The sequence below is a fragment of the Geospiza fortis genome, unplaced genomic scaffold (genome assembly GCF_000277835.1).
Source record: "Geospiza fortis unplaced genomic scaffold, GeoFor_1.0 scaffold538, whole genome shotgun sequence".
NCBI lineage: Eukaryota > Metazoa > Chordata > Aves > Passeriformes > Thraupidae > Geospiza > Geospiza fortis.
The window spans coordinates 3662404-3677931 of NW_005054368.1; the positions used below are offsets into that span (position 1 = coordinate 3662404).

The 15528-nt window shown below is 51.6% G+C and overlaps 1 long non-coding RNA gene across 1 annotated transcript; it reads left to right on the top strand.

The window, feature by feature from the left end:
• The first annotated feature begins 4332 nt into the window (after positions 1-4332).
• On the top strand, positions 4333-10011 carry LOC115948264. Its single transcript, XR_004082098.1, has 2 exons — positions 4333-4468; positions 4979-10011. It is a non-coding gene; the product is annotated as an uncharacterized LOC115948264 (long non-coding RNA).
• The last annotated feature ends 5517 nt before the right edge of the window (positions 10012-15528 follow it).

A 15528-nucleotide genomic window follows, 5' to 3' on the forward strand; every position in this document is an offset into this window, starting at 1 on the left:
CTGGCCTCAGTTCAAGGGACAGGCTGCACCTGCAGCTGCTTTAGCGCTCCGGAGAAGCAATTTTCCTCCATTAAGCATCCCCCACAGCTCAGCAAATACACCAAGAGCCGAGCAGGGGAGAATGAAGCCAGCCCGGCCTCCCACCCATCTCGGGTACAGGTGGCTCAGCCAGCACAGCCCTACAAGCAGAGCCACCCCCTTCCCCAGCAGATGCTGCTCTCTTGTACACACCCAGCACCTCCTATGCCTTTGATTTGCAACAAAGGCAAATCTTTCCTTCGAAAATCAGCCCCATTACCTGCTCACCACACAGAAATACACCAAGGGGCACCTGCAGCCAGCACTTCCCCCCAAAAACCACCAGCAACTTGAAGGCGGGCACGGGCACTTGCCACAAAAAGCCCTCTAGGGAGACCAATTTCCATTTTGAGGAGGAATCATCGTTTCTGCCAGTGCCAGCTGTCATCTGCGTAGTACAGTTGTGTGGCACAGCCTGTTTAGGCAGCAGCCAGGGAAGCCAGCCAGCCTTGTCTGGCTTTGCACTGCAAGGAGAGGGAAAGCAGCTGGGTATTGCATATCCATGGTAATAAACAAGGGCTCTCACGGGGATTTGCCAGCCACATTGGCCTTCATGCAAAACAGATCCCCACACTGTCCCTTGCAGGCGTCAGAGCCTCCAGGGGGGTGGGGATGTGCCTTGGGCCACACCAGGAGGAGAGTTAACAGTGGGAAAAGAGCAGGAGCTGGTTCTTCCTGCCAGGCTGAGAGGGACAGGGCCGTGGTGGCTGTCACACCCAAGGGAGGCAGGAGCAGCAAGGCAATGAGGTTGTTGGGCTGCCCTCTGCTTCCAGGGCTGCCCAGGGCTCATCCAGAGCTGGGGAAGGGGAGGCAGAAGGTGCATTCAGCTGAGGACAAGGTTCATGGCACACACAGCACATCCTCTGGCCCCTGCATAGTCACCCCTGCACTCTCTGTCCTGTGGTTCAATTAATTATTCCAGCCCTCTCTAGTCCTGGCCCTGCCTGCACCATCACCTCCTCCACACACCCACCTGCCAGCCAGGGGCCTGCCTGAGGATGAGGAGCGATCCATCCTCCCTCCCTGAGGAACCAGGGAACATCTGGCTGTGTCCTCCTGCCAGCGGGGCAGCTCTCAGGGCAGGGGTTGGTGTTTCAGCTGCCTACAGCAGGGAGGAGCTGAGTCTCAGTGATGCCCCAAGCTCAGGTTTTGTCTCAGAGTAAAGCCCAGGTGTGCCTGATCATGCCCAGATCTGAGCAGGAGCCAGGTTTTTGTGATTCCCATCGCCTGGGGAGCCAGGAGGACCTTTCCACAATGTGCTGACATTCCTTTGGCTCTGCAATTGTGCTTTTCTTTCCTCAGTCAAAGCTTTTGCACATGAAAGCTTTTTTTTTTCCCTGGGTAATAAGCAGCGTCCAGAGAGGAAAGTAAATGAATGCTTTTGAGCTTAGTGTCTCATAAATCATTTTTCAAAAGCTGCTCTCAGACCCCAGCAGGGCCTATGGCCAGAGGTGGAAAAAACCCCGCTCTAGTCATCCCCAGCCTGTTCCTGCTAACACTGATTTCATGGAAATTAATTATCTGGAGGCTTCTCCACGGACTCTTGGATGTGTTTGTCTCACCAAGTGATGGTCTGGCAGTTCTGAAGGGTTCAGGTGACTCCCCAAGAGAGGGAGTGGGACTGGTGGACAAGGATGTTCCATCCCCTGGGATCCATGTCCTAGGAGTGCAGGCAGGGCTGGCTACCACACACCCACCCCGCCTTCCCGCTCTGAATCCTTTCCCCTTCCCACCCAAGTGCAGCCACCTCAGGGGGAAGAAGCAAAGGAACCACATCCCAGAGCTCAAAACTCCAAATAAATGAAGGAAAATTAAAAAATCCATCCAGAACCACCACGTAGTAACATCAAGGGCACTTCTGCATGGCACTTGGTATCCAAAATAAATTCTGTCATTGCCAGGAGATGTGGGAGAAGTCAGAGTGTCCTCACCCATCATCTGCCTCACTCTGGAGTTGACTGATGCCTCTCTTGGAATGTTTCCTTCAACAAAAACACCAAGTGTCCAGGATTAATGATTTATTCTGGGTAATTGGTGGACGGCAGCAGAGAGCATCCAAAGCCAGTTCATCAATTGGGAAGGATTGCAGGGAAGAGGATGGGATGATTTGTCTTCCCCATCCCTGGGACTAGCACAGGAAGGTAATTGCCTTCATTTGCAACAAGGCCACTTAGGGAAAAAACCCATTTTGGGCAGTAAGAGGAGCAGACAGCAGTGGGAAACAGGTAAAATTAATAATCCCTGAGTCAGCCAGCCTTACCTGGCCCACAGGGGCTGCAGGACAGCGCCCACTCCCCAGGTCCTGCAGATTTTCCAGCTCTGGGCAGGAGCAGGGAGTCCCCTGGCACTGACACAGTGACTCACTCCCCCAGAGCCCTCGAGCTTTTTGGAGATGTTCTGCCTTGGTGAGCCTCGATTAATAAACAAGATGTTAATGTTTTTATGTGGAAAGCAAAACAGGGGATTAGTGATACTAGAGAGCTATAATCAAACTGTTCCACTCTGATTAATAATATATGTACAGTATCAAATTCTTGCTAAACATCCCATGCCAATGCTGATGTGTTTCTCATAATTGTGGAGGATAAATGAGCAGTAAACACTTCCAGAAGCTGTAGTGATAAATATATATATTGAATTTTGCCTGGAAGACAGCTAAAACTGCATATTTCACTGCAATCTAACCCACACCCCGCCAAAATATTGTTGCAAAATTTGTTACAAAAACCAGAGCCCGAAAACCCAAATCCCCGGAGCTGGAGCTGTCAGCGAGCAGGGCAGGGATCCTGTGGATCCCTGGGCTCCTGCATCCTCCCCAGCTCTCACCACCAACCCATGAGGCTTCATTTTGTCACCTCCTGTTCTGGGATGAAAATAGCTCTTGGCTGCATCCCTTTGCTTTCAGAGTGGGTCTGGCAAAGCTGCTGGTGAGAGCAGGAGGAGCAAGGTCCTGAGCACTCCTGCGTCCCTGCTGGGGACAGCGATGCCAGGGAGGCTCCTGAGCGGGGCAGGGCGTGGGCAGGGGGGCAGAGGAAGCAGCCACCCCCCTGCTTGAGGCTCTGCTGGGTTATTTTCGTGGTGATACAAACTCTAAGGAGCACATGGAAACCTCCAAAGCTGTGTTTTTCCTACAGAGCAGCTGCCCATGCACAGCCTGGGATGTTTTGGTGCTGCCAAGAGGCAGAGGAATTAAAGCAGCATGAATGGGAAATGGGGCAGCAGCACCAAGTATTGGTTCAGATTCTCTGTGATGTTTCATTATTATTGCTAGAACTGATCAAGACCTCCCTGCTCTTCTTATTTATTCTTTTTAACGTGAGGAAGAGGACCCTTTCCATCACAGCTATTTCTGAGATTCACATTTTTTGGAAAGAAACTGGGATTGCTTTAATCCATTTCCACTTTAACTCATTTTAACTAGTACACTTGTTTTTCTTTTTAACTGAGAATTTCCCCACTTTTAGCAGCCATGCTCCAAAGGGAGGAGCTGTCACACAGCACAGGGCTGTGGGAGCTGCTGCCCCACAGCTTTTCCCAGGCCCCCCTGTTCTCCTCCAAGGCAGCTTGGCTGGGGATGGATTGGCCAGGGGAAGAAGCCTTTAACCCATGTCAAAGTGTTAAATACATAAAAGCAGCCCCAAAGGAGGAATACCTGCTTCAAAGCAGTTAAATCATCGATAAAACCCCACTCCCAGTGAACTTTAGGGGGGTTTTTCCCAACTCCTCCACTGGATCAAGGATGCTGGGCTCCTTTCTCCCCCTATCCCACCTTGCTCCCTTTCCCCTCACTCCAAGCTCTCCCAACCAGGTGAAAACGCCACCAACAAGCTTTAAAACCCCTCACTCCCTTTCCCTCCCCCCAAACCCCCTTCCCAATGGGTTTTGGGGGTGGCAGAAGGGCACTGCACAAATCTGGGGAGGCTTTTTGGTCCCATGGGCCGGGCTGGCAGCAAATGCTGACGCACGGTGAGTAATTCCACCACCAGCCCTCTCCCAGCTGCCCTTCTGCTGGGTGCTGGGTGCTGCCCAAGCCAAGGGCAGCATGCCAGGGAGATCCTTTCCAGCAGGACCAGGAGGCCCTGCCCCCAGCAGTGACGCTTCTCCCTCACCAGGAATCCTCAGTTTTTACTTAGGAACCAAGTGATTGCCGATTAAAGGAGCAGGAAAGCAAATGGGGCTCAGTTTGGGGTTCCACAGGCGGGGAGTCACCCCTGGAGCTGCTGCCCCTCTCAAGGGACTCTTTTTGTGTCTCCCCAGTCGAGGAACAGTGGCCAGCAGGGACACACGGACGGCGCCCGGCGGCTCGGACGCATGGCCAGGCTGCTCAGCATCGTCTCCATCGTGCTGGGGACCATCATCATCGTGCTCTACATTTCACTCAGCATCGGAGGTAACCCTTCCCTCTCCTTCCCTCAGCCCAGCTCCAGCCCAGGGCATAGGACAGACCTGCCCCTCATTCCCAGCTCAGTGCAGTGGGAAGGCGCTGACTCCAGCTTGGTTTGGCCATCATCAGCTGCTCAAACACGTAAAAAACACCTCAGAGGATGGGCTCCTTCCAGCAGAAACACACTTTTCTGCTGGAAAAATCGCCCAGTAGAATTTTTGCCCAAATGGCCAGCATGGAAAGCCCTCGCTGTGCTGTCCAAAGTGACCACACAAGTCTCCCTGGTGAAAAGCCTGTGGTTGGGTTTAGAAGAGTGGAGTGCTGTAAAACCAGAAAGGTTTCAGGACAGAAATCAACCTGCCCAGAAATACAATCCCAAAATGTCTTGGGAACCTCCCAAACACAACATGATCAGCACAGCTCAGGCAAACAGGGACCTCAGAACCACCCAAAGCAGTGTAAGGAGAGCATCTGCTGCCTGCTGGAAGGTGCCCTAAGCCACTCTTTCTTTTACAGCTTCCTAGAAGACGTTTCAGCATGCAAATACCTTGAAGAGGAGGAAGACAACTTTCCTTTTGGGGTTTTTACTTTCAGCCTTGCAACAAAACAAAACAAAAATTGTCACAGTGTAGGTGGGCAGCCCTAGACAGTCTGCTCTGGAGCGCCGTCGGAAGGAACGCATGCGTCAATTCACCGCCTCCTGGGAATGAGCCTGGGCCAGGGACGGGATAAAAATCACCCTGAGGAGCAATGGGAGAGGCCACTGAGGAGAGGAGAGGAGAAGGGGGAAATCCACTACCTCATTCGTGCAAGAGGAGGAGAGAGTCTCCAGAAGGAAGCTGGTTTTGGAAGGAAAACACAAGGCGAGAACGGGACGTTTTTGAGGAGTCCTCCTGAGAATTTTGGCACAAGTCACTGGATTTTTTGGGGGGTTGTGTTGGTTTTTAAATCGTCAAATTCTCTGTCTCTACAAAAAAAAAAAAAAAAACAACAAAACAAAACACAAAACAACAAAAACAAAGCTCAAACTGCCATCAGGAGCTGAGAGCTGTTCCAGGGAGGAGGAGGAGGGAGAGCAGAGCTGCAGCAGGACCACGGCTCTGCTCCGAGCGAAACGCAGCCGCCAAAGCTGGAGGATGGGGTGGGTGCTTTTGTATTTTTGATGAAAAAAAAAAGAAAAAAAAAGAAAAAAAAAAAAGAGACAATGACCATTTGCATGCCTTTGGGAATGTTCTCCATGTCTGTTCCTACGAGCTCTTTTATCACTTAGGGCAGATCTCAGAGCTGGCAGAGGAGGATGTTGCTGCATGAGAACCCCGGATTCCTCCTCACCCCCATCCCATGGTGGGCTTTTTAAAGGAAGGCACAATCAGGCGTTCCCTGTGAGCCCCCACATTTCTCTGTGCACCCAGAGGGAGGTTAGCACCCCTGGCACTGAGACAGGAGCCTGGTTAATGCCCAGCAGCAGCACCAGGGCACAGAGAGCCCCTTCTACCCACTCAGCCCCCGATGCCATGGCACGCAGAGGCTTCAGTGTGATCCAGCCCCCAGCACTGCCAGTGCTCATCCCCCCAGCCCTCTGGGGCTTCAGCTTAGGGCCTTCCAGGAGATTTTCAGGGGCATGAAGGAGTTTTAGACTCCTGCTCCTCTCCTTGCACCCCTCACACAGCTCTGAAAATCTCCGGCGCCCCCGGCGCTGCCTGGGGGCAGTTCCAGGAGTCGTTGTACTATTTTTTAATGTTTTGTATTTACCACAACAAGAAAACAGACCCTGCTCCTCCCACTCTGTCTGTAGGTACCACAGGCCCTGCCATGTCTTCCACAGCCCCTGGCTCCCTCAGCCCATCCCTGTGGGACCCAATCCCCCTGGAGGCTCCATCCAGCCCCAGCCCTTCTCCTCACTGCTGTGGGGACTCCCTGGCCCTCCACCCACCCCCCCAGACTATGCAAAGCTCCATTGCCTGTTGTTTCAGCCAGGCTCTGTGACTTCTGGCCACGTCCATTGGCTCCCTGAGTCTCTTTGATCCAAACTTTGGGGACGCACGCCCGAGAGCTGCACTGCCCGACCTTCCTGTTGTGCCACAGCCTGAGAGCATGGACTGACTCAGAAATGCTGTCCTGCAGGGCACTTCTGCTCCCTAACACCGATCTCCTGAAAACCACCCCAAATTTAGAGCAAATTCAATGCTTCCCTGGCTTGTCTACATGGAGAATCCACCAAAAGAACCTCACAACATGGGAACTGCTTGGCGCTGCCTCCTGCCCTGGGCTCTGAGTGGGCACATGGCTTAGCACAGGGCAGGGGTGGGGTGTAAATCCACGCTGTAGTTACTCTGTAGTAACTAATGTGCAAAGCCACAGGCGTCTCTGTGAAAATTCTCCTGTCACCTTTTTGATTGCTCCTCTTTCAAGTGGTTTTTTCTCCTGTAGATGTTGTTTGAATCCAGGGGGTGAGGAAGCCAAATCCCCCAGACACGCTGTCAACATTTTTCTCTGCACTGGAAGGGATGCCAGGGGCTCACAGCAATAGCACATCACTACAGCACTTTCTTGGGCTCCATTCCCATCCACCCCTTTGCCAGCACTCCATCACAAACTGCTGGCACCTAAAATGGACCAAATCTGCAACTTTTTCTCTTGCAATTTATCTTTTGTGAGTTCAGCAAACAGGGACTGCTGAGCATTGCTGGGTGGGAGCTCCCTCCTCCATCCTCTGTCCAGGAACTGAATCTTTTCCTCCTGAGCCCCCCAGAAACCCTCCCTTGGATGGTCAGACTTTTATTTTATGGCTATTGAAATCCCATCAAACCCCCCAAACGTTTCCTTCTTTAACTCTTGGACTCAAAGGCTGCTTGCTGGGGAACATGTGGGTTTTTTTTTGAGCTACATAAGGGCAATGCTGCCTGTCCCTGATTTCCTGCCCTCTGCCCCTGGAGCTGCTGGAATTCAGCTGATGGGAAGAGCCCAGGAAGCTCCTCCTTGGGCAGGAAGGGCCCTTTTTTCAGGGAGAAGTGCTGGAGGCAGTTCTAGGACTTGAGAGCGCTGAGCATTTATTAAGTAAGGATTTAAATGCTCTTTTATCATTTTATAAAGCCTTTCATCTAAAGTGCTTCCCTGCATCCAAAGGATTAATCCCTGGCACCCCCCACGAGGTGGGTTCACATTACTGCTCTAATTGCAGGGATGGCAAAAGCTCAGGCACTGAGCAGCTCCCAAAGCAACCCCCTTTTCTTTTCATCCTCTTCCTCAACAGAACCATCTCTGAGCACAGATTTCCTTGGAATCTGGTTGTTTGTTTTTTTTTTTTTCCAGTGGGATCTAAACAAGTTTCCAAATGGGATTCCTGCAGCCAGAGGAGGGAGGGGCTTTGGGAGGCTCCTGCCAGGAGAATCCCAGGCCAGGGCAGCACAGAGCAGTGCAGGCACCAGGATTCCCCTGGATGCAGGAGAGGGCAGAAGATTTCCCCCCAAAAACCCCAGGGTGATGATTTGTTCGTGCCTCCTGTCTCACTGGACAGCTCAGGTGATGCTTCTCACCTCACTGTTCAGTCTAACAAAAGAGAAGAACTAAGACACTGAATCCAAGACACTGAATCCCTTTCGTTCTAAACTCTTCCTGACTAGATACAATTGTATTACACCCTTGAACTCAGCTTTTTTTTTTTTTCCTCTCTTATCCTGCATTTTTCTCTTATCCTGTATTTTCCCCCTTATCCTGCATTTAAATCCAGAGGAAAGCCTCTGCAGTTATCCCTGACAAAATATTTACTCTGCTTGCAACCTGCCTCTGCAGTGCTGGAGGAGCAAACTCTCCAGGGACACCCCAGAGTCCCTTTCCCTGCTCCCCCACCACCTTCTCCTCACATTTTGCAGCCTGTTTTGCAAAGTTTTTGCCACTTTGCCCTCCCCATCCCCCAGGGTTTTATCCCAGCCCAGCTCCCTCTTTGGCTCTTTTTGGGTGGAATTTGCTCATATTTGTGGAGGAGGAGCCTGCAGAGCCCCCAGCCCTTGGCACACACTCACCCGAGCAGGGTTACAGCTAAAACAGGCAGAAAATCCTGGCCAGCTTCTCCCCCCTGGTGAGGGAAAGGTGAGAGCACGGTGACAACCCAGCCCTACCTGGCAGGGCAGCTCAGCTGGTGGGAGAGAGCTCTGAGGGGATGGAGAAGGAGGGAAATGTCTGTAAACGTGAGCTGGAGTGGGAGTCCCCATCAAGTGTGGGGTCCTGGTGGGATGGAAATCCAGGGGAAGGGTTGGAAAAAATGGAAATCTAGGGGAAGAATTGGAAAAAATGGAAATCTAGGGGAAGGATTGGAAAAGGTGGAAATCCACGAGAAGGATTGGAAAGAATGGAGATCCAGGGGAAGGAGCCTCCCAGCAGAGCTGGGGCTGCTGGCACCTCCCTGGCACTGCTGTCCTTGGGTTTTGCCAGGATTTGGGGCAGAGCTGGGCTCATGGGGTGCCACAGAAAGGCTGCATCAAGGCTGGATTGAAGCTTTAAGCTGAACCAGCAACCAACTTGGCTTGGCTTTGCAGCAGCTCCAGGGCCCAGGGTCAGGGAAGGCCTGGCCCGAGTCAGAGGGGTCACAGCAGCGCCCTGCAGGCACCAAAGGGATCTGAGCCCCACCAGGGCAAACAAAGCCACCAAAGGACTTCAAAGCCAGCTGTGGTAGGATGGGTTAGCTTTTTCTGGCTGCTGTTTCACCCTGTTCCAGTTTCCTGCTCTTTGCTGGTTTTACCACGTTGTCCCCAGAGCTCTGCTGAGCCCCTCAGCTCTTCCTGCCCCCTCTGCCCCTCCTGTCACCCGGACAGGTCCTGCTGCAATGAGCTCTCATCTCTGGGCTCAGGGAGGGCTCAGGCAGCTCTGACCCCCCTCCAGCCCGCACAGATTTCTCCATGCAGACAAGGGGAGCAGATCCTGCCTTTCCTATAAAATGGAATCACAATTTCTGTTCACTCCAAGCCCAGGGAGAGGCTGCACCCGCCGGGCTGGCCCCAGCCTTGCCCTGCTTTGTCACAGAACCACAGCCAGGGCTGCCCTTCAAGCTGAAATTATTCCGATTTAAGCTCGTTCTCCTTTCAGTATACAGCCTTCAATTTTGGCAAAAACCAGTTAGGTTTGGACTGAAAAACTCCCCTGCTTGGGCACAGTCCCAGGGGGTGTGGGGGGATAGCAGCCTTTTCAAAGTGGGAATATTTGTCAAGCATTTGCTGACACCAGTAGGTAGCAAAAATCCCAACCTATAAATACCCATCCAGGATAAGAAACATCAGAAAGGGAATGTGTGCAGGATTCACCAAGGCAGCCCTGACGCCACCTGGGCGCCCTTGGAAGGTGCCAGGATTTGATCCTTGGTCCATCCCCCCACTGGGAGAGCCACAGCTCACACACAGCATGAACACACCAGGAATTGCAGCTGGGTGCTTCTCTTTGCTGACAAGTGTTTCTTTTTCTGCAGGATGGTATGGTATATCTTATATACTTTCTTTGTATTTCTTGGCATGAGAAAAAAAAAAAATTAAAATGTAACATGCATGGTCAAAGCTGAACCGGTTTCTTCTGTCTAAATGAGGAAAACAAATAATTGAAGCAACTCATTGCTTCACACTCTGAGAGCAACCAGTTGGTATTTTGGGTGCAGTGGGTTGCAAATACGTGCAGGCAAACACCCTCCCCTTGTAACAGCCCCTAAACCTGAAAGTGCTCTCCATGCTCAGCTTCACAGCCCAGGGAGCAGCTGCTCAAACCCCCCAGGGCCACCAGCCAGGGCTCACTGCTCACCCAGGCAGGTCCTGGCTGACACCACACTGCAGCTACTCCTGTTTTACACCAAGGCTGGCTTTGCACAAAGCCTCTGCTCCTCAGCCACAGCATCTCCCCACCCAGAGGCATCCCTGTCTGCACAGCTGGGCTTGCAGGGCAGCTCTGAAGAGCCACATTCATCCGTCCTGGTGGAGACACAAAGTGTAGATATTTAGCAAACCCAGTGTGAGTTACTGCCCATGATTCAGCAAAGCCGAGAGGGTTTGGGTTGGTGGCACCTGTGAGCAACAAAAGGCACAGAGGGCTCTCGGTGGGGAGAACTTGGAAGGCACAGATGCCATTTGCATCCCAGCATAGGATGGCTGAGGCTGCTTTAAACCACCTTCAGCCTTCTTTGTGCATTGCTGAAAGCATTCAGCAAGCCAGAAGACTGAGAAGAAAAAAAAAGGAAAAAAATTGAAAAAAAAAGGAATGGCTTTGTCCTGGAGGGGGAGGATTTGAATCCCACAGAAACCCCCAGGCTGTGCAGAGATTCCCCTCCAGTGCTGAGATTCCCACCCTGACCATGTCACCAGCTGCAGCCCCAGACTTCAAAGGGCAGCCCAGGCTCTGATGTTTCACTGGAACAAGGCAGTGCTGAGTTCTTCAGCTCCTGTTTTATTAATACCCTGCTCTGATGGGCTCATGTATAATAGATCCACACAGGAACAGCAGGAGGTTCACGTCCAATTTCCACGTTCCACGTTCAGCACTCTGGGCTCTCCCTTCACCTCCCTGGGTTTCTCTTCACTGATAAATTTGCATGAATTTGGGGTTCAGGCAGAGGACAGAAAATTGGCCACCAGTTCCTCAACTGGTTTCCATGACTTTGTTCCAGTCAGGAGCAAGGAATTATAAACACAGGGAGAACATTTCCATTTTCTCTCTGGCTCCTAATGCTGGCTGCTGCTGAGAATGAGCAGCTCAGGGACTCCTTGGGCTCTCTCAGAGCCTCTCAGGAAGTCATTGGGGAGGGGATGGAGCCCTGGGCTCAGCAGCCACAGGAGGAGAGCTCAGGGCTGCAGAGATGAGCAGCACATGAACATCCTGGCCCTGGTGTGCAGAGGTGCAGCCCCAGCACGGGCCCAAAATGAAAAACTGCACCCCAAATTCTCCCTGCTCACAGAACAGCTTCTTAGCTGCAGAGATTTGAAAAAGATGAAATTTGGGTGTATTGTGGACATTTTCAATATTTGAAGCAGCCCACCACACACACTCCTGATGGACAACAACAAAAGAGCAGAGAAAAAATAAATTTGTCTTTGTGAGGGTGCTGAAAGGCTGCATCTCCCCATTTCCCTACCCAGATCCAGCCTCCCCTCTGCTGTTCTGCAGCTCTGCACTTTGCACCCAGTCCAAAGCTGTCCCTGCTCCCCTGCAAACACTGTGGGAGTGACACAGCCCCAGCTCCACATCCCCACAGAGCCCTTGGACCAGGAATCCAGCTCAGCATGGAATCAGTGGGGCTGGAAACCCCTCTGAGATGATCCAACCCCTCTGAGATCCTCCAACCCGGCCCCGCCACGCTCACCATGTCCCCAGGTGCCACCTCCTCGTGCCTTTGAGCCTCCCAGGGATGGGGATTCCACAAGATCCCACATGGTGGCTGTTTCTGTCACATCTCAGAGGAATTGTTTAGTCAGACGAGTTTGGTAGACTTTGCACAAGCTCGGGTTAGGTGGTGATGAGGATTTAGGGTTTGTGTGTTGGAGGAGAGCCTGGCGTGCCCAGGTGAGTGGGAATTGCAGCAGCAGATCTGCTTGAAATCAGGACTTTTGCTTTATTGCTGGATCCTTTGGAAGATGGAACATCTTAGAACACCTAAAATAGAGAAATGGGGATTTCTCCATGAGCTCAGCTACCTCGTTTATGGGCTAAAAAAGCCCAACCAACTGACAACTGCTGGCCCTCATTGTTTCCAGCTTAGCTGTGATGTGAGATGCTATTCTTGGTCAAGAGCTGCCAGTGCTTCTGAAGCTTGTGAAGTTGTTTGCTTTAATAGCACACAGCATGAAGCAAAGCAAAGACTTCCCAGCAAAATGCTCCTTCTGCTGAGCTCACTGCACCTCGCTGCCTCCTGGAAATGTTTAATTACAGCCTGAGGAGTCCAAAGCGTTTTCTTCCAATTATTTGATCTCCGGTACAATTTCATAAAACCCTTGCTTTATCCTCCTTCCCAGCAAGGATCAATGCAGATGGATCATTTCATCAACTCCAGATGGGCAGAAAAGTAAGCCAGTCCCTGACACCCTGTGCTGTAATTCCTCACTGGTCTGGAGCAGCTGGCCCAGGTATGCAGCAAACAGCAGGAAAACAAAAGGAGCTCCTGTCTTTAAAGCAATGCTCTATTTCTACTTGGATATGGCTGTGGTTAGACCTGAGGATGCTGGTGGTGCTGCAGGATGGCCAACCCTGCCTGCCTGCCCTGGCCAAGCTGACTGCAGGAACTCAGGTTTTCCAAGACCAAACACACACACACACACACCTGAGGGAACGGAAAGGATCCAAATTCCAAAATCCCCACAGCAGAATCCCTTCTTTGCCCTCCCAGGGTGGCACAACTCGATCTGAAATCACCCTGAACTATTACAAGAACTGCTCATCCCACTGTGTTTGTTGGTTTTTATTTTACAACAACTTCACCTAAGCCAAAGCGTAGGCTTGGAAATTATTTACATTTGCTGAAATGTTTGGAAACACAGGAGGAGCTGGCCAGCAGATCCTGCTGTAAGGAACACACAAGCTGGAGGTGCAGTTGCTCCCAGTACAAAGACCTGTTTGTGCAGAGAGGGCAGACACACACACCAGGAATGGTCCCTGCTGGAGCCAGAGCCCCCTCCTGCCTCCTTCCAAACTTATTTCTTTACATAAGCACTGCATGTTTTCATAGGCCTGAGTCACAAACCTCCCCACCTCGGTAATATTTTGAAGTAAATTTAGCCCTGGTGATACATGCCTGACCTAGAGGGAACTGCATTTCTAGCACAGCAGGGAAATATCCTCCTGTCCCCCCTCCTGCACTCGGGCATTGTCCCACATCAAGGCTGACCAAGCCCCAGGATCACTCCAGCCTCCCCTGACACTGAAAGTGGGGGACACACCAAGGATCCCACCAGGTTCCAAATTTCCAGTGGGGACAAGGTCCTTGCAGGGTCCTGTCACTTTTTAATGTAATAAATTGTGGTTTGTGTGTTAAAGCTGGACCTGCCAGGGCCACCCGATCAGCACTTTCCCAGCTCCTCACAATTTCTTTTTACACCTGCAACATTCCTGAGCGTCCTGCAGAGTCTTTAGAAAAGGCTCCCTTTAAAAAAGCTGAGGTTTCAGCAGCATTTCACCCTGAAGGAGCCAGCTCAGCACAGCTCTGGAGCAGGAGGCTCTGGAGCAGATGACATGCCCAGGCACAGGCACCACGAACATCTTGGGGAAGTTTCCACTGTACACCTGGCAGCTCAATGGGGCTTTGCAACCTGCAGAGAGGAGCTTCTATTTTCAGTGCAGCTTTAGGAAGACAAAGGATGAAGAATATTGTCCCCACTTCCAAGAACTCTGCATCAGACGGAGGGGTATGGGCAAGGGAGATAAGAAAAGAAATGAAACATTGAAACCTTCCCTGTTTGCAGCATTTGTGGGAGAGCCCCACGCTGTGCTTGTGCACCTCAGGGGTTATCAGTGAATTTCCTTCAGGTTTGCCTTTGATTGATAAGCTCCAATCACCCTGGACAACCCTTCTGGAGTTCAAAGGATGGATTTTTAAGAAAGAAACGAAAACTGTGAAACAACAACAACAACAAATCCATGTGTTTGAAACGTCTGAACAGGAACGAAGGGAGAATTGAACGGGCAGTGCAGTGAGCAGACAAAGAGACCTCTCCAAACCCACAGGGTGCCAAAACCAAGAGCGCCAGAGAACAGCCCGCAAGGAGAGGATGGCAAACGCTGCTTCAGGGGGGCAGAGGCTCTGATTTCCAGCCAGGCTCCTCCCGCCTCGCTCCGGAATCTGGGTTAGCAAAGCCTCAGGGTCCCATTAGGAACAAAGAGCAGGGGAAGGGCTGCGCCAGGCGGGGATGGAGCAGGGCAGCGCTGCAGCGAGGGGAAGATGAAGGCGACAGCAGGCTCCGAGCGTTAATGAGCACAGCCCAGCTGCCAAGGCACGGCGCTGGCAGCACAGATTTTCTACCTGGAGATGGTGGATAAAAGGCTGGCATTCGGGAAACGGCAACACCAACTGTAAACATTGAGCTTTTCTATTAAAACACTCCAAAATCGAGTTCACGGCGCTGTACACCGCCCACGTTCGGTGAAAGGGAGGAAACAAAGGCACTGGTGTGAATTTCCAATGGAGGGCTCGGCTCCCTTTCAGCAGGGAAAGCTGCTGGGGGAAAGGCTCATCCATAATGCAGAACAGCCACTGCGCCCAGCCTGTCAGCAAGGACAGCACTTCCCAACGTGAACAACACTGCTCTGGGAGGGGGATGGTTAAAAATATATATCCTATGCCTGTGCCACTATAAATTATTGACTGTACAGGGAGCAGGAAAAAAGGATTCAGTGCCATTAATAATTTATTTTCTAATCCAAACGAAGATGGAATTTTATGCACCACTTATTACCAGCGCCGCAACTGGAAAAACTCACTGCACTTGCACTGTTTGGAACCAGGACTGCCTTTCCATTTTCAGAAGTTTTTGGAGTTTCTTCTTCAGCTTGAGACATACAGTCAGAGCCTTCCCTTGGGAGAGCATCTGGTCACTCCTGAATATTTAGCAGGCATTAAGGATACAGAGATGTATCCCTGCTTCAAGGCAGCGTTTACAGGCACAGCACGACAGCTCTGCAAGGAGAAATCCCTCTCTTCACTCCCAGGTACCACAACACCAGGCAGCTCTGCTGCTCTGAGAATACAAATTTGGAATGGCACTGAAAGATTTAGCATTGATTGCAAAAGCAGCAGGCGCAGGTGGATCCTTGAGGCACAATGCTGCCTGGCTGGAACAACGAGGGAGGTGGAGCAGAGCACAGCGGGGCTGGAAAACCTCAGGGTAACAGAGTCCCCTCTGCCCTGAAAATAGAAATTCCCAGAGAGAGATCTTCCCTTTAACACTCACCTCTAAAGAAAACCATCCCTGTTCCACCTGGTGAAGAAACCAAAAAATAAATCCAGGGAAAACCACCACGAGTATAATCAGCCCCCTCCCAGGCAGGAGAAACACAGCCCTCAAACCATTTTGGGTCAGGAAAGGTCCCATTACGTCTGATATTTG